The following is a 19,348-nucleotide window of genomic DNA, read 5'->3' on the forward strand; positions in this document are numbered from 1 at the left end:
ACATTGGTTTCAGTGTAACTTTTCTTAGTTACTGCAGGAGTACTATCTACTTACAATTTTACAATAGGACGATACATTTATAAACTTTTTTTAAAAATGCAACTATCATACAGATTGTCTCCCATTGTGGCTGTGGATAGCAGTGATGTTCAATGAAAGCTTGTTCCTATTTTAGTTAGAGAATATATCAGAGAAAGAGAAACTCGCATAGAATTGACTTACCCTTGATAAATTTCTATACATAGAAATGATGTTTGTCAGGATTTTAACCCATTTATTTGAAAGTTCTTTTCAAGGTTAGGACTATGAAAGAAATGATGTTAGTTTTTTTTTTTTCTCTCCTGTTTTCCTAAAACTGGTGGTGGCAGATTGAATCTAATCAGGAAAAGAGAGAGGAAAAGAGAGAGGAAAGAAATATCCCAGAATGAATTTCAGAGAAAATGGTTCTTTGGCCATTTAAAATCCAGGATTCCTTTGTCATAACAATAAGCTTCCAAATCATAGAATCCTGATTTAGTTATCAAAGATAAGAATAGAGATCTCCATTGCTTTTATTTCAGCTAAAATTATGAAGATTGAAGGGTCCTTGGCTTGTCATGCTCAGCTGTCAAGATTCCATTGAACAGCTAAAGATGCCTTCAGTTATTAGTGTGGTGTTACGGTGGCATGCACTGGATAATATGCACACAGAATGTTGAAATGACCACTTTCCAAATCTGGAACTTATTGCACAATAACCTATTCATTGTTACTGGTGCCATGTAACTGAGTTATTCTTGCTTGTAAGCATCAACCAAATTAGTCTTTTCTGAGGTTATTTAGCTATTAAGAGAGTATTCAGGAATCTTGCTTATACAGGTAATTAGAAAACAAAATCATAAATTATATATTTTCCAAAATATAAAAAATGCTTCAAAATTCAAAGCACTAGGAAATTAAAATGCATTATAAAATATTTTAATGGCTTCTCATGCCTTGATATTTGCACACAGCATCGACTGTTTTAATATATATACTGCTATTTATGTAGATTATCTATCCCAAGAAAATTTTACTCCATTAATTTTCAGTACCAGTGTGCTAATACATTGATATACTATTTACAAGATAAAAAGAGAGAAACTAAAGGCAAAATCCTCTGAATCTTGGATGAGACAGAAAGTTAAACATTTGCAAAACAAGAATATTTCCTGATTTGAAATATTGTTGTTTAATATTGGTTAATATTGTTTTGAAATAGATGAAAATTTGATATAAAGAAAATGTAAACCCATATTGTCCATTTCAAAAAGCGTAGAATAACTACAGCCATCAGTTTATTTTATATATATATATATATATATAAAATAAAAGCAGTTGAAAACTAAACTGGGTTATTGAGTGAGGTTATGTAATTTTCTTCCCTTGAGGTTTTATTATATAAGAAAAATAGCCTGTTTTGGAGATTGTAGGTACAGAAGATTATGTTAGGAAGCTCCTCCGGTTTTCTTTCTTTTTTTTTTTTTTTAATTTTATGAAAGAGTTTGAAAGAAGGAAATGTTATAGAGTCCACCACTGAACAGGGAAAGATAAGTTTTGGATAGAGTTTCTAGAAAATTGTTCTAACCCAAAGGTAGCTGAAACATGTTCAGTGCCATGGCTTGTTTATAGGTACTGTAAAGCTGGACAACTTTAGAAAGAAGTTTTCTTTGAGTTCAATTCCCGCCTCTTAAGAGCTTTAAAAGGTCCACTGCTCAAGTGGAAGAGTGGGTTACTCTCTGATAAAGGAAGGGATCTGGGAAGAAAAAAAATATGTATGTATGTATATATATATATATATATATATATATACACATACATACATACATATACACTCTAGCAAATGGCTAAGAATTTTTTTAGGTTGAAAGACATTCAGAATAGACTGAGGAACAAAGGTAATCCCACGTATCAGAGAAGTATGAGTAGGTCCATATTGTTGAAGCAGAGCTGGCAGGCAGGCAAGGTAAAGTGGCTAAGCATGGGATGGAATTAATCCTAAAATTAATTTGTTGGCAATATGGGAAAAATGATTCATGGGGGCAAGGCAAAGGATTCAGGGAGATGAGCTTTGAAGGTATTTAGTCTAGCCCAGGCATATTGAGTTAAATTAGTAATGGGTGGTCAGAAGGATAGAGTTAATGGATTCAAGGGACCTAGTGGGAATGGACTGACTGAATTTAGGTATGGAGAAAAATTAAAAAGAAGGAATCTGGGAGTCTTTCTGATAAGATTTTGGAATATTACAGGGAGAAAGGTGGGTTTAATTATCGATCTGTTGATTGGGCTTTGAGATCACTGATCTGTTCATTTACTAATCTTTAGGATTTAAGCTTCATGAAGAGGTTTGGGTTAGGTATGCAGAAGAGAGGACAATTTACCCAAATGAAAGATGGGTCCCATTGGTGCTGTACAACATGACTATTGGACAAGGTCATGGCATTGACACTGTTGTCAGGGAGTAAGGAATTCGCTTCTTTCTCAACTTTCTTTCCTTTTGGATTAACCCCTTAAGAGACTTTTAATTTGGTGAAAATTATGTTCCAAACTTTTCCTAGTCTTCCTTTTAAGCCAAGAAAAAAGTCATCTTCAAGCTCAAAATGTTTTAACTAACAATACATATCTGATTAAAATTAATAACATTGGGATGGGGATATAGCTCAGTTGGTAGAGTGCTTGCCTTGCATGCAAAAGATCCTGGGTTTAATCCCCAGCACCACACGCACAAAAGATTAATAACATCACTATACTTTTGTTATATGATTTTCCTCGTCTCCTATTAATTGTCAATAATATTGATTTTCTGTTAGAATTTTTATTTTTTTATTTATTGATATATTAGTATGTGATTCTATTTAAGGAGAAATTAAAGAAGAACTAGTGAGGTACCCAGGTATGGAAAAAGTCATGAAGGCAATCTGTGTTGGAACCACAAGTAGCCCACTAAGAGGCAATGGTAGAATTGAGTCATCCTCACGGTTTGATAACAAAGGCTCACCATTTCATCATTTGGAGTAACTGCAATCACAGTAGCTGATAAAATTATTTCATGAGAAGGTCTAGAAAGAATACCCGACTCCCATTGAAGCGCTTCAAGTGAGTCTGTTCATTACCTGAAATTGTCTGCAAATATTTGTAGCTATGTGATTTTTTTTTCCTCCTAAGGAAACAGTGTTAGCAAATTGTTTGTATGTTTGCTTGTTTGTTGATAAATTCTCAAGGCGACGTTTGACTCAAAAAGAGAATAAGAAAAGTAGAAGTGAATGGAGAAGACAGTTGAAGACAGATAATAGGAAAGGATCACTGAATGAAGAGGTAAAATTCAAAGAAAAAGGAAGTGGACCAAGAGAGGGCTGTCACAGATTTCAAAGAGAAGAGAAGGCACCAGTGATTAATGGTTAACTTTTGTCAAATATCAATAAGCAGTTCAGTGAACTCAAGTTTCAGTGATCAGTAGCCTTGAATTTAATAATATGGTGATCATTGCCTAAGTAGTTTCATGGGGTGGTGAAAGTGGAAGCCAAACTGTGGTAGAAGAGAAGTTCATGGGATAGGAGGAGATGTTGACAGGAAATAAAATCAGTTTTTTTTTTCTTCTTTTTTCTTTCTGGAAGTTGGTTGAGAAACAAGGAGAACCAGGACTATAAGTACAAGAGTGTTCAGGACCATGAAAAGTTTTTCTGTTTAAGGATGGGAGTGACATGATCTTAATAATACATTGGTGGAGTTATTACATAAAAAAGAAGTTAAAGTTGCAGGTGGGAGAAAGAATGATTTCTGAAGCAAGGTTCAGATTGGAGTGGTTCTGTTGTGGGATCCAGAGCAGAGAAGGAGTTCAGCCTGACAACAGAACTGGAGGGAAGGAGAGTAGCTGAGCAGATAAAAGTATGATTTATATGTGGTGAGGGAGATTAATTCCTGAGAGCCTCTGAATTCCCAGTGAAGATTCATCTTGACAGAGAAGCGGCAGGGAGCAGAGATAGTTAGTTTAGAGAGGGACCACAAACTGTGGACCAGCTGCAAAGGGCAACTAGAGCGAGTGCCAATCAGGTAAGAAAAGATTTGAAAAAGAGATTTTATCACAGCCATCAACTGCAGTTGTGTTTATACAAATGACCTTGGGCAGCACTGAGATTTAGGAATGTAAGATGCTGACCCAGGAAATGGCTTTGTCCCTGTTCCTAGTCATTCTAGTGCCTTCTCTTACTAGTACCTGTAATGTCATCCCCTTCTACTTGTAAAATGAGTTTACTCCCACACTAGCCACCTTTATTTATTTTTTAAATCAAATTTTCCTTTGGTGTGGTTCCTTCTCACTAGTTTAATTCAGACATTAATAACTCCCATTTTTTAAAAAAAGTTTCCATGGCTCCCTCCAGCTTCCTTTAATCTTCTTTTTGAAAACTTTTTCAAAGAGTTATGTTATATACAGTAAATTTCCTAACCACCCCCATCTTTCTTTTCTCTTGTTATTTTAAATCACAAGTACCTTTCAGACTTATGTATACAATTTTATTTAGAGTGTGGATAGATAATTTATGTGCGCATAATCCAAAGGTGTTTAAATACATATAAATGTTTATCTTCTACCCTGCATTATTCCCTGGCATCCATTTCCCTCTCTATAGGCAACCATGGTTATTTTAAAAGTACCTTTTACTATAAGCTCATTTTTCTTGGTTCTTTTATAAATGATAACATACCGGGCATACAGCATTGCAAATTTTTCTCCTTGCCTAATATGCTGTGAATATCTTTTTACTCTAATACAAAGAAAGCTGTCTTAATAATTTTAACAGTTGGAAAGCATTCCATTGAATGGATTTGCATGGTTTATTTTGCTTTTTTTCTATTTATAGATATGTTTTGTTTACAATTGTTTGCTTATATATAGAGCTGATTAGAGTATAACTTTGAACATATATTATTTTACCTAAGTACAATTTTATCTGGAAGATAAATTCCTAGGGAAGCAACCACTATTAATTTTTGTTCAAACCTTACTAATCTTTATTCATGACCATTTTGATTAAAATGGCTCTTAACAAGGTTAACACTTTGTACACACATTTACCCCTCAGTAGCATTGGACACAGTTGATCATCAACTGCTTCTTCTTAAAGTGCTTTTTTCTTTTGGCTTTCATGATGTTACAACCCTACTTCACTGACTGCTTCTTCTCAGTTTCCTTTTCTGTCTCCTACTGTCCTCAATATCTATTTTGAACTATTGTAGAATTCTTTTTTTCTCAGCTTGATCTTTTAAATACATTGTCTCCTGAAATTATTTCACAAAATTCCATTGTTCTAAACTCCATTTATGAATTGATGACACACATTTTCATCTTTGACTTTTTTTCCTGCACTCTGTACCAACTATCCCTGAGAAGCTTGAACTTGGATATCTCCTAAGATGCTCAGAACTTAACTACTCCTGCCTGGTCTTCCCATGTCACTTGGTGTCAATTACATCCTTCCATTACCCTGACATAAATCTATACATAAGTCTTCATTCCTTTCCTTCCATCAGCAAACATTAATCCATCATCAAGTTCTGTCACCGTTACCTCCAAATACATATAGCATTCAGTTTCTTCTCACTGTTTTCTATTGGTATCACAGTTATAGTCTAAACTAAGATACTCTAGTAGCTTTCTGATAGCTTTCTTGCATGCCCTTTCATCTTGTAGTAGGTAATCTCCACACAATAGCAAAAGGATCTTGGCAAAAATATTTCCTGCTGGAAGTGTTTTCATGCCTTCCTGTATATACAGAAGTCAACAGAAGTTCCATCACATGGATTTAAAGGACTTGTATTACTTCTGAAAAAGGAAGCACCACAAATGAGTTAGATTATCATATTACATAGTTCTCTCTCTTTGTGCACTCATTGTTAAAATCTTTGCCTATCTGTGTTCATTCCTAGGCTCTGAAACATATGTTTGCAAGTGGGAGAATGATTTCTGTTACAGATGCTACTTCTGAGTTTTCCTACTGCACTTTTGGAGCAGAAACGGGCATTTCTTGCCTACTTTAATGCTGAGGAACACAAACAGCAAGTGTTCCCACTGCAGGGCACAGGAACAGTTGTTCTTCGTTGGATCACTAATGATGCTTCCTGAGGGGTCTTTGGATCTCTTCCCATAAGGATGTTAGTGCTTTCAGTTAACAGCAATCAGGACATGACACATCAGATCTTCTTTACTCTGCTCAAAAAACATCCCTTCCACCTCTTAATATTGAAAAAAAGAATTCTGCCAGGGGTTTTCAAATGTTATAATGTCCATATTATTTTATATTATCCATTTATTATTAGTATACTAGAAAGTATCAAAGATCCTTGAAATGATTTCAATAATATTTAATCAAATTCAAAAGAGACCACATTTGCTAGATAAGAAACTTTTCAGACTATCACTCTTTATTTCCTACTAAAAAGTTATAATTTTGGAAGTCTTTCAAACAAATATGTACTCAATTTTAAAATAAAGCAAAGTATTTCCTAAGAAATATGTGCTACATATCACCATTTTCTATTGGTTTCACATCAATAGAAAGTATATGATAATCTGCATAAGAACAATATACCTAATGACCTTATAAAACTAGTTAAGAAATGTACTTATTTTAAAATTGTAAAAGCTGCCTTCACAACTGTGCTGTTGCTCAATCCTAGACACACATAAAACTTAGCTATTTGGCTAATGAGGCAGGGTGAAAATATAATACTATTCTTTAAGTCTTCATTCCAATAAATAGAGAACTTTGAATACTGTTGAAGAAAAACCACTTATTTGATATAACTTAAGTTCATTAGCTCTGTAATAAGCCTAAATGGATAAGACTTGGACAAATGACACATATCAATAAAAGGGTCTATGGAAAATAATTAAAAAAAAATCTTGACTAGAAATAAGTAAACTAATTTATTTTTCACAGCTGGGAACTCCTTAACTAACACCAGGCAAGTACAATATTTGTTCTAGAAACATCTGACTTTGTTCCTTAAATAAATACTTTACCCAAAAGTTAGAAAACCACTTTTGATTGGATACACTGAATAATTACTCTCATTACCCAAACTGACCTTGAAACACAGATTTGAATGGGGTAGAGGGAAGCAAGAACTTCACTGTCATTTGAGGTAACAGGAAGTAGTGATACTTGAACCTGCTTATGAGTTTGGAGAAGATAAAGGAATCAAAGGAGGAAGAGATATTGTAAGCTCAGAGAAGATGGCAGTGTTTTCCTCAGTTTTGTGTTGATTGTGGGCTCTCACTCCATCAGTGAAAGTCAGCTCAGGGTTCAGTTTACCTTCCCTAATAAATACACAGACAAATGGGCAATCAAAGATAAGTATCTTCAGATGATTGATTGATTGATAAATTTTTAGATTTATTAGATTTCAAAGATCCATATGTAAAGGGAACTGAAGTGCAATCCATTTTGAATGTGAATTATTTTCCTGCATTGGGGATAGCACATCCCATAAAATGTAATCAAACTGCAGTCATTACGTAGGTATTCCAGAAAAACTAGGGAGGGGCCGGGTAACACTACCTGCCTATGTCATCGTAAATGTTCATTTAACAAATCATTCAAATTATATTACAATCATCACAGTGCTTCGGAATGACCTATCTACGAGAGAAAGAAGCCTACATCTCAAGGTTTCTTCCAAAGTGAGTGCAACACCTGTTCTGTTTCCACACAGTACCCTATCACCATCCACTTGTTTCAGGCAAACAAATAAACAAAAATCAAATCCTGTATTTAAAGTACCCCAAATGTTAATCTCTGTACTTAGGTATTTCTTCCTCCCCATTTCTCCATTTCATTCCTTAACCATCTGGCACACAGTTCTGACTCTCCCAGCCCCACTGGGGCAGCAACCCTTAGAATGGACCCTCTGCCAGCCACTCAGACTCTCTTCTTTGCTCAACTGTCACACTAAACCGAAAGGTGTTAACAGCCCCTCCTTGGGCAAGTCCTGCAGCGTCCCAGGTATGCTGCGGCCGCGGGGTGGAAGCTCTCTTATCCCTTTACCTTACTGACTCCTACCCGCGGGAAATCAAGTTGGAAAACTACAAATGATTTCCCATCTACTTCCTCCAGCTGACTAATATTTATCCAACCTCCCCCCCCCCCATCCCATCCTCTCTAGATCCGACCAAGGGGTGGATTCGAGGACTCTACTGACCTTCCAAGGCCGGATTCGAGCCCTTGTCCTATCTCTGACCACCTTAGCAGCTACCCAAGGTGGGAGAGCCTGGATCCAAAGTCCTAAGTGGGCAAACACCGATTTGAACCGCCACCCCTAACCCCAGGGCCTGGGAGCATGCCTCTCAGTAAGGACCACCTGCTCCTCCCAGTACAACGCTTGCTCCCCCAAAGTTAGCCCGGGGGGAGTAGAGGTTGAGGGCGTGAATGGAAAGGGCGATTTTTGAATTCCTGCTCTGTTGTGTCCAAGTAGTGTGGGAAAGGGATTGTCGCCAGCCATTCAGGGCTTTCCAGCCGTTCCGCTGAGAGCAGGCGCTGCCCAAGGTCCGGGTTCCCCTTCCCCACCTGCGCTCCAGCCAAGGAAGCTACGCGCTCTCCCTTGCTCCGCGCAGATGCTTATACTCACCCTGAGCGCTACCCGCAGCAGTCCGGCGAGGGAGAGGTGGTCCCCTCAGGCCCAGGGCACGGATAGGTAGGGGTCACACCCCGAGGCGCCAGCCTTGTCCGGAGGGCAGCGGCGCGTCCGGAGGGCAGCGGCGCGTCCGGACTGCTCTCGGGGCCGCGGAGCTGACTGCGCGCTGCCGTTAGGAGCGCAGAGCCAGGCGCCAATAGACACACTAGAGGACGCGAGGGGTTATCCACCACCCATAGTACCCCTCTCTTCTTGCCTTCATTTGTTTCATCAATACCCCTTTCTTTTCTTCTTTCACTTTTTCTCCTTCCAGTCTCCTCTCTCCTCCGTCTCCGCCCTCCGCTTCCACTTATGCGTGGAGAAGGGCGGGGGAGGGAAAAAGTCCCATCCCTTTAACTTGAGTGATACCTTGGAGATTATCTGTTCGTGAAATCTGGAAATGACGTGAATAACCTTTCTGAAAATATCTAAAATAAAACCATTTCGTTTCCTTTAACTTTTCATCTTTATATCTCCCTCTCAGTTGATCATGTGGCTACGGAATAAGGTGAAGGCAGGGAAGGAAAGAGGGAGGGATGCTTTAAGCAGCAATTTTTGGAAGTGCAAGTGCAAACCAGTGGTTAGTTGGGCCCGAGGATCTATTTTCTTTCACAACAAAGGCATTTCCTGAAAAAGAATTGGGGCTGGGGACAAAAGGAGGAGGGAGACAGGCAAGATAATGAAGTCAAGGTATATTCACAGTCTTCTTCATCATCCCCGGTGGTTTTGATGAAGAAACCTTAGAATACATCTCTAGTATTTTGACCTGGATTTGACCTTGAGAGAATATTTGACCTTTCTGGTTCCTGGTCTTAAACTTTTTCCAGATCAATGTTTTTATAGCCCTGTAAACAGTCCTATCAGTCTAATAGGAATTCCCCAAATCTGCTTTGACTGACCCCAGAAACTTGAATACTTCTTGGAAGGTGGTAGTTTTCCAGCAATTAAACAGATCTCCAGTGTTGGGAGAAGTGGGCCAAATTTTTCATACAAACCACCAAACTCTCAGTCCACAGCTGGACCAACCCAAAACCAAGTTTCACCCTCTGGACTGACAGTCCTAGATTCACATTTCCAGAATGGAACTCCTGTCACAGAGACCCTTTCTGCTCTCCCACCTCTTAATAATTCCTCCATCTAAAGACAAATTTATGTAAACCTTTCTTAAAGAACAAACCTGTTTTATCCAGCCCATCTTCTTTCTGTTGGTGATGCCATCTTATTCTCTGACATCATATATTTAAATGAGATACTGTCTATAAACATAATGTTTGGCACTTAGTAAATGTTAGCTGAATCATGGGTAATGACTTCATATTATCATTAGCATTTATTTTACGTTTTCATTCTCTCACATAATTCCTAAACTTCAATTTTCTGTGCCATGATTTGCACAGTTCCAGACCTTGTTCCTTATAAATATATGATAATGTGGTTATGGCTATTTATTTAGGTTGCTACACTGAAAAGAATTCCAGAAGTCAAGATTTATAACATTTGTAATAGGACACAGTAATTTCCCTAAAAGATATGATATTGACCACCTTTATTTTACATTCATATCCTTCTGTAACAATCTTATAGATCGCAGCCACAGAGAAAGTGCAAGGTTACATCAACAAGCAGTGTAAGATATTTTCACCATCTATAGTTTCTGCAACATTATTCCAAAGAGCAGGTTGTCCAGAAGAGATGCAGAGATGCTTTAAGGGCATTTGTCTCTATTCTTCTGTTAGTGCAATAGTAACCAACTTGAGATCTGGAGAGTTGAAGACCTCAACTTTAGAATGTTTCCAGATGGAATGTTTGGACTTGTGCCATTTGAGTTAAAAATTTGAAAATACATCTAGGCAATAGATTATATGAAGTGAAAGCATGGAAAAGACCATACATATAGTACAAAAGAGATATAAGGTTTCATATGCTTCTCCTGTTGCTATTGCAGCAAATGACTTTGCTTAGATATCAGTGATGAAATGTACCTTGTATGCTACAGAGGGACCTTGTGCCCTAGAGGTATTGCATTGCTATTCAGTGCACAGATGCTTAACCTAGCAGACAGAACAGTCTTAGCACTCAGCAAGGTTTTCTCTGAGCAACTAGAGGATACCATAGATTGAATATTCTAGACTGATTCTTTAAATATTGGACTACATGGTAGAGGCAGGAATCAGTGAGCAAGAGGTAGGATTCTCAGCTAGTTTTTAAGTTTAAAAAGAATTAATTCATCCAAGACAAGTTCTTTTTGAAAGCTTTGATGAAAAATCCAGAAAGTGTTAGTCTTGTTTATTTTTAATCTTAAATATGCAGAACAAAGGACACATGTATTAATAGGCAAAAGCTCTATTTCTTGAGCTTTTGCCAAAAAAGATTTTATTAAGGACAAATTGCACTGTTTTGGTAATATTGATCTCAATTTAAGACTAGGTTGAAGTTGTCTTGTTTCTTTCAATTAAACTGACTGCACCATTAAGATAGCTGTGAAAGTCAGCTACAATGTGCAAAATTAAAGAAAAAGCTAAGAAATTGTTAAAGGGTAAAATAGAATTAGCACAAATAGTGCAGTCCTAAATAATGTAACCTTTCCCAAAATGGTTAATGTTTTCCTTCAGTTATTTGGTTATCTGAAGATTAGTCTGACTTCCTATACTTCATAAGTAAGATACACTGCCTCATTCCATAGCATCAGAAGGTCATTTTTTAGGAGCAACATTTTAAGTGCATTTTTTTCATTTTGGAGAAAATACTGCAGAGCAAAATGCAAATTCATAATGCAAATAAAAGCAATCAAATAAGCAATCCCTTTCTAAGTTTACTGAAAAAGTATTTTTTGTAATTATTAAAATTGGCTTCATTCCTTCATTAAATGTATCAGATAATTGCTTACTTCTCCTTTTGGAAAAAGTCATATAGAAAAATGTAAGAATATTGAATAAATATAATTTAATAATTCCATAATATTTGGAATAAGATGAGATTGGCAAATTGTCTTTATTATAATATTAAGTAAGGTTATTTTCTCATAATATAAAATGGGCTACTTTCTAGAGTGTGTTGTCCTATGTAAAGTACCAACTAAATAATGGGGTTCACAAGTTGGATTTTTTTATATAAATAATGAAAATTTCCATCTTAGTTAAATTTATGAGCTTTTCCCCAGACATGCAATATGATAGCAGAAAGACTGGTGAAAGAGGAGGTTCCAGGTCTGCCACTATGGAACAATCTTTCTTTAGGTAAATTAGGCCAGAGTTAGCTCATCTCTAAAATTAGGAAGGTGAATAGTGAGCAAAATGGACATGAATATCAAAATGATTTCTTATCTGTTGCCACATTGTTCTTTGGCTCCATAGCTGAAATAAAGGTGGCACAGTACATTGCATACTCTGAGTGATATGAGTGGGCAAAAGAGTTGAAGAATATGGAGAGCACTAAAAGAAATAGTTACTAAGTATACCATGAGAGAAAAAATATGAGAGAAAAAAAACAGTTCATTGAAGTCAGTTAAAGTTGATGCTAATGACACTAAATTACTAACATAATCAAACTCTCTTGACTAACAAGCCAAGCTATGGCAAGACAATCAATTTAATATATACTTACCTCTTTGTAATTTTGACACTATTCTTCATTACATAATAATTGTGTTTTAACCTAGAGACATTGTTTATATTAATCTCAATGTTTTTAATACAATTTCATAATTTCTCATTTATGTCATATTTGTTAAGGCAATGAGAAAACAGTTATGTCTCTGCATTCATGAGAAAACTAGCTTAAAAAGGCAGTAAGGAAACTTTCTTAGAATTGAACTAATGTGGCTGGCGCTTAATTTCATCTACTCATTAAACTGTTCAATAAATTAAGAAAGTTATTTAATTTCTTTCAATTTCAGCTTCTTAACATTTAATATGGGAACAAGTCTATTTATATACCTCCACAAGTAACCTGGAACATATTAGAATATAGTGTATTGACATACTTTGGAAAATATTAAACAATAGAAGATAAAAATATGGGATGAAGCTAGCAATGAAGTTGCAACAAAATCACCAGGCTTTGACACTCAATGAGGCATCTTTGAGGCTGCTAATCTTTTCATTAGAATCATGTTGTGTCAAAACAGAGAAAATTTTTAAGTAAAAGTATTTTTTAGAAATGTAATTTGCAACTATTCAGCTTTGGGACAACCAGACAGGGTACTTTGCATGCATTTGTACCATTGAGCTCTTGACCAATTGGAGTATCCAATGGTAACGCTGAAAAACTAGTATGTACATAAGATTAACAGGTGTTTCCTTCTTGTCTTTACAGTGTGCTTCTGGTAATTTCTATATAAATGTAGTAGAACAGATAATGCCAATAAAAACAAAAAGACTTTTGAAAAAAGAAATCAAGGTAAAATCCTAGGCTGGATCATTACCAATTCTTAATATTAAATGTAAAACAGGTTTGAGTGTGATTGATATTTAATCTTGGATTTTATTGTGACAAAAGAGTAGAATAAACTCTGAGTTTAAAATTGAACAAACTTATCCCCAAACATTAATATTTAGGAAATGGATTAATATATTTCCTTGATGGTAGTATCAATTACAATCATTGGTACAAATGAACCATGCAGCACTTAACTTTAGGAATTTAAGATGCTGGCCAAAGGACACGTTTTAAAAAAATGTTTATCCTGGCATACGTGGGGCACTGGGTTCGATCCTCAACACCACATAAAAATAAAATAAAGATGTTGTGTCTACCAAAAATCAGAAAAATAAATATTAAAAAATTCTCTCTCTCTCTCTCTCTCTCTCTCTCCCTCCCTCAAAAAAAATGTTTATCATGGCTTGATAATGGATGCTTTTTCTATGAGTCTAAAATGAGACAAATTAGCTAACAGCTTGATAAAATCATTGATGTATTATTATTGCTTAATTAATTGAAATTCTTGAAGGCTTTCAATACAATTTTTTTTTGAAGCTCCATGCCAATTCTTTAACTATTTAAAGTACCTTCATAGTAATAACCCAAATTTGAGAACAGAGAACCCAATGTAGCTGTATGAGTTAGCTCTGCTGATACATTTGGAGTCCAGAAACATCTGATGAAGGAGACAGTTTCTTTGACATAGGGATTACTTACAAAGCTTTTGTTCTTAAAAAAACAAGTTTCTCAACATTTTTAAATTATAAATTTACCTCATATTACCTTAAAAAGCACATATTTGGAAATGTGATTTTTATTAGTGAGTTTTAAAGTACGTTTTAATGCTGCTTTGGGAAGTAGACTCCCTCAAACATTTAATTATTTTCCTAAATAATGTTCAGATTATAAATCCTTCTTATTTTATGATTTATCACACCTTGTTGTAATTGTGTGTGTGTGTGTGTGTGTGTGTGTGTGTGTGCTTGTGCATTTGTCCTTCTTTTCCTCTAGTCTCTGAGCTACTTTAAGGAGACACTATTTTATTCATTTTCATTTACCCTTAAAAATTTACCTAGTGTCAAAAAATTTTTACCTAGTGTCTAGAAATCAGAAGTGCCTAATAAGAATTGAAATGTATACATGAATAAATGTGCATATATTTAACTTTCATATTAAACGAAACTTGACACCTATTATTTTGCAAAAATGTTATTTATTAAGTGATAGAAGTTATTCAGTGTCTTTTATAGTATCATCCAATGACACTGTCTTACAAAAGCCTTCTTCCTCTTCCCCCTCCTGTCACTCCTTTATTTTCATGTTGTAGGAATCTTCAAATGTCTGGATTTCTTTGAATATTCATTAATTCTTAAAAGTGGGACGAAGAAGCTCTGTGTGCCAAGATGCACCATCTTAAGAATGGGCTTTGTTAAAATGTATTGGTCAGTGAGCCAGACATTCTATGGAAAGAGGAACTTATTCTCTGGGGCTCTTCAATTACTACAGAGAGAAATTTTCCAATTTCTTCTCTGGAGATGCTGTTATATATTACATAGATTTTTACTTATTTACTATATTGCATCTTGTACATGGTAAATCTCAATCTTTCTCCTGGTGTGAGGGTAGTGAAATTATTACCTGACTACAAAGCATGTCATGGAATCTAGCCATAGTTTTCCATTCCTTATAAAAGACTTATATGTAACTTATTTTCAGCCCTGGACTGCACCCTACCTTTAAAATGTTTTATACTTTCTAGTGCCTGAGCCTTTCATAGGCACAAAGGGGCCAGTTGCCACTCATTTATTTGCTTTTCTGCCTTACCAGTTTTCCCACCTCTTCATGAAATATGTCTGCTCTTCTGTTGTTTTGTTACTTATGGTTAATGTCATTTTATTTCATTACCACCATTTTAGCTAGGGTGTTATGGATAAATTCACAAGTTAACCTTTCAAAATTTAATCAGGGATTCTATAAAAAAGGCAGATGTATAATTTTTCTTATTATGTATAATTGTGTACTATGCTGTGATGCAATATGATAGTGCCATAGGCACATCTTATATGTCAGTTTAAGCTTTTCTGTTATTTTCCATTTTTAGAATTGACAGAATGATAATTATTTGCTCCTACTTGCATTTTTCTTGTTCTTCCTCTTTTTTGAGATTTCAAGTTTTATTAGTCTTTCATTCAGTTTTTAATTTTTATTAGTCTTTCATTTCACTATGCATCTAGTTCTATTTTCCCATCAGTTTAATTTTCTTTTTGGAATGGTGTCTTCACAGTGAGATACTTAGTTACTATGAAATGATTTACTATTAGGCTTAAGGTCAGTTATTTATGTTTATTTTCCCCATATTTTTTCTATATAATGAGAAATATTTGCCATTCAGTAGCTATTTATTATCTACATGCCCTAAGACCTAGAAACAATACTCTAGTAAGTAATAGGGTTTTGATTTTCTTATTTGTAGAACTTCCAGAAAAATATGGCAAACAGGGTAATTATTGCATTGAATGTCAATAATTATTACTGTGTCCAAGAGTTCCTGTTTATTGAATTCAACACTATGTCAGAACAAGCACCTTATATGTCTTGTGAGACCAAAAGAGAGTTATTAGTATTCTCATTTCACAAATGGGGAAACTGAGTCTTAAAGAAGCTAAGCAAATTTCTCATGGTCAACGGTCTATTCAGTAGCATGTATTGGATTAAAACCAACTAATGATTGATTCCAAAGTAAAGTTTTTCCCCTAAAACACAATTAAAAATATCAGTAACATATATCTGACCATCTCAAATTCCAGCCTCTTGCCTTGATGATCTACTGTTCCCCAGGCCTATTGTCTTCCCTCTACCCCTTCCACTTCCTTGTTCTTTCATTGAGCTGAAACTCATCATGTGGTAATTATACTTTTGGTTTTTTGAGGAAACTTCATGGAATTTTCCATAAGGGATGTACTAATTTGTATACCATTCCAATCAATGGTATACAAATGTTCCCTTTCTTTCACAACCTTGTCAATACTTGTCTTTTGCCTTTTTGACAGTTGTCATTTTGACATGAGTGAGGTGATATTGTGATTATAATTCATATTTCCTTAATGATTACTGATTTTTTATTTTTTTATTTTTAATGTTTTAATCATGAAGAAATAATTTGTATATATGTACTGTATATATGTAAAAACTAATATATATATTACTTATATGCACAGAAAAGTACCATCATGAATACTAATATACCCTAAACCAAGTTTCAACAATCAATAGCTTGTGGTCAATTCTGTTTCTTAATTTAATTTAATTTTTTTGTTTGTTCTACTCAGTTATACATGACAGCAGAATGCTCTTCAATTTATTGTAGAGCAATCTAGTGTACAAATGGAGCACAGTTTTTCACTTCTCTTATTGTACACAAAGGAGGGTCACACTCTTTGTTCAACCATACATGTACCTAGAGTAATGATGTCTGTCTCATTCCACCATCTTTCCTATCCCCATGCCCCCTCCATTTCCCTCCCTCCTCTTTGGTGAATCCAAAGTTCCTCCATTCTGTCCCATGACGCCTCCCCGCCCCTGACATCCCCCATTATGGATCAGCATCCACTTATCAGAGAAAACATTAGGCCTTTCGTTTTTTGGGTATTGACTTACTCAGCTTAGCATGATATTCTCTAACTCCATCCATTTACCTGCAAATGCCATGATTTTATACTTTTTTATTGCTGAGTAATATTCCATTGTGTGTGTGTGTGTGTGTGTGTGTGTGTGTGTGTATATGTATATATATATATGTATATATATATATATATATATATAGAGAGAGAGAGAGAGAGAGAGAGATATCAGAGTTTCTTTATTCATTCATCTATTGAAGAGCATCTAGTTTGGTTCCACAGTTTGGCTATTGTGAATTGTGCTGCTATAAACATTTTATGTGGCTGTGTCACATAAATGTATGCTGTTTTTAAGTCCTTTGTGTATAAACTGAGGAGTGAGATAGCTGGGTTGAATGGTGGTTCCATTCCAAGTTTTCTAAGGGAATTTTCATACTGCTTTCCATAGTGATTGCACCAATTTTTTTTGATAGGAGTAAGGAGATATTGTGACTTTAATTGATATTTCCTTAATGATTACTGATTTTAAACAATTTGTTTTCATATGTCTGTTGGTCATTTGTAAATCTTCTTTTGAGAATTGCCTATTCAAGTTTCTTACACATTTTTTTTACTGGCTTGTTTCTTTCTATAAAGTTGTTGAATTTACTCATATGTTTTGAATAATAACCCCTTATCAGATGTATGGTTTGCAAATTTTATCCCCAGTGTCTAGGTTGTCTCTTGCCTCTGCTAATAATTTCTTTGGTTGTGCAGAAGGCTTTTAGTTTGGTGTAATCCTTTTTTTTTTTTTTTTTCCCCGCTTTTGCTGACTGTGCTTTTGGAATCAAATCTTTAAAAAAAAAAAAAAAGTCAAATTTCCCAGACCAATGTTGTATAGGTATACCCTTATGTTTTCCAGTTTTGTGGTTTCGGATCTTATGCTTAAGTCTTTAATTGATTGATTATGAGCAATTTTTGTGTGGGGGGGTGAGATGAGGAAGGTGTAAGGGTCCAATTTCATTCTACATTTGAATAATCACTGTTCTTAACACCACATATTGAAGAGACTGTACTTTTCTCATTGTGTGTATGTGTGTGTGTGTGTGTGTGTATGTGTGATCAGCAAACATGACAAAATTTCACTTCTTTTTCTATTTGGATCCTTTGTGTGTGTGTGTGGGTAATCAGCAAACATGACAGAATTTCATTTCTTTTTATATTTGGATCCTTTGTTTCTTTCTCTTGTTTAATTACTCTGACAAGGAGTAGTGGTAAGAGTGAACATTCTTATCATTTTCCTGAACCTTAGAGGAAAGAGTTTCAAATTTTCACCATTGAATATAATGTTAGCTGTATTCTTAATGTATGTGGCTTTAAATGTGTTGAGGTACATTCTTTCTACACCAAATTTGTTTATGGATGTCAATTATCAAATGTTGAATGTTGAATGTTGTCAAATGCTTTTCCTAGTAAAATGACTATATGGTTTTTGTCCTTCATTCTGTTATTGTGATACATTATGTTTATTGACTTGCATATATTGACTGAGTCATCCTTGCATGCTAGGGATAAATCCTGTTTGAACACAGTGAATGATCCCTTTAATATGTTGTTTTATTCATTTGGTTAGTATTTTGTTGAGGACTTTTGCCTCTATGTTCATCAGAAATATTCAACTATAGTTTACTCTTGATGTCCTCATTTGGCTTTGGTATTCAGGTAATTATGGCATCATGAAAGGTTTTAGAGTATTTTTTCCTCTATAGTTTTTGGAGGAGGTTGTGAAAGATTTGTATTAATTGTTTTTAAAATGTTTAGTACAATTCAGCACTGAAGTCATTTGAATCATGGCTTTTCTTTGTATTTTAATTAATAATTTAGTATCTTTAATTGTTATAGATCTATCCAAATTTTCCATTTCTCCTTGAGTCAGTTTTGATAGTTTATATCTTTCTATAAATGTTTTCATTTCTTTGAAGATGTCTAATTTCTTGATGTACATAGTAATTGCTTATTTTTGTCATTTGAATAATCTTTTTCTGCTGTGAGTCTAACCAGTTTTGTTAATTATGTTGGTGTTAACATAAAAAAAATACTTTGAGTTTGATTTTTTCTATTGATTGCCTGCTCTTTAGTTTACAATTTCTGCCCTGCTACTCATTGTTTTCCTCTTTTTGCATGCTTTAGATATTTTTTGCTCTTCTTTTCCAGAGTCTTAAAATGTAAGGTTAGGTTATTTACGATTGCTCTTATTTCACAATGTCAACATTAATAGCTATAAATTTCCCCTTAATCACTGCATAAGCTGTATTCTTTCAATTTTGGTATGCTATATCTTAATTTTCATTAATGTATTTCCAATTTCCCTTGTAGTATTTTCTTTTATCCACTGGTTATTTAGAAGTGTGTTAATATTTGCCAATTCCCCAAACTTCTTTCTGTTTTTGATTTCTAACTTCACTTTATTGTGTTAGGATAACAAATTTTACATGATTTAATCCCTTTAAAATTATTAAGACCTGCTTTATTACCTATCATGTGGACTATCCTGAAGAATGTTCCATGTGTTCTTGAGAAATGCATGAATTCTGATGTTAATGGATCAATCTATAATTATTGTTAGATGTAGATTGTTTATG

At 34.9% G+C, this 19,348-nt stretch overlaps 1 protein-coding gene across 2 annotated transcripts in view; it reads right to left on the reverse strand.

Moving 5' to 3' along the window:
* Htr1f (5-hydroxytryptamine receptor 1F) overlaps positions 1–9,131 on the reverse strand; it is a 170,592-nt gene extending 161,461 nt beyond the window's left edge. The window contains exon 1 of one of the 2 annotated variants that reach the window (XR_013436957.1): positions 8,644–9,108. The gene's annotated coding sequence lies outside the window, so the exon portion shown is untranslated. Of the gene's footprint in view, positions 1–8,643 lie in introns of both variants that reach the window. The other variant, XM_040286936.2, reaches the window with a different exon arrangement.
* Positions 9,132–19,348: the final 10,217 nt, after the last annotated feature.

This window comes from Ictidomys tridecemlineatus, chromosome 3, assembly GCF_052094955.1.
Source record: "Ictidomys tridecemlineatus isolate mIctTri1 chromosome 3, mIctTri1.hap1, whole genome shotgun sequence".
Lineage (NCBI taxonomy): Eukaryota > Metazoa > Chordata > Mammalia > Rodentia > Sciuridae > Ictidomys > Ictidomys tridecemlineatus.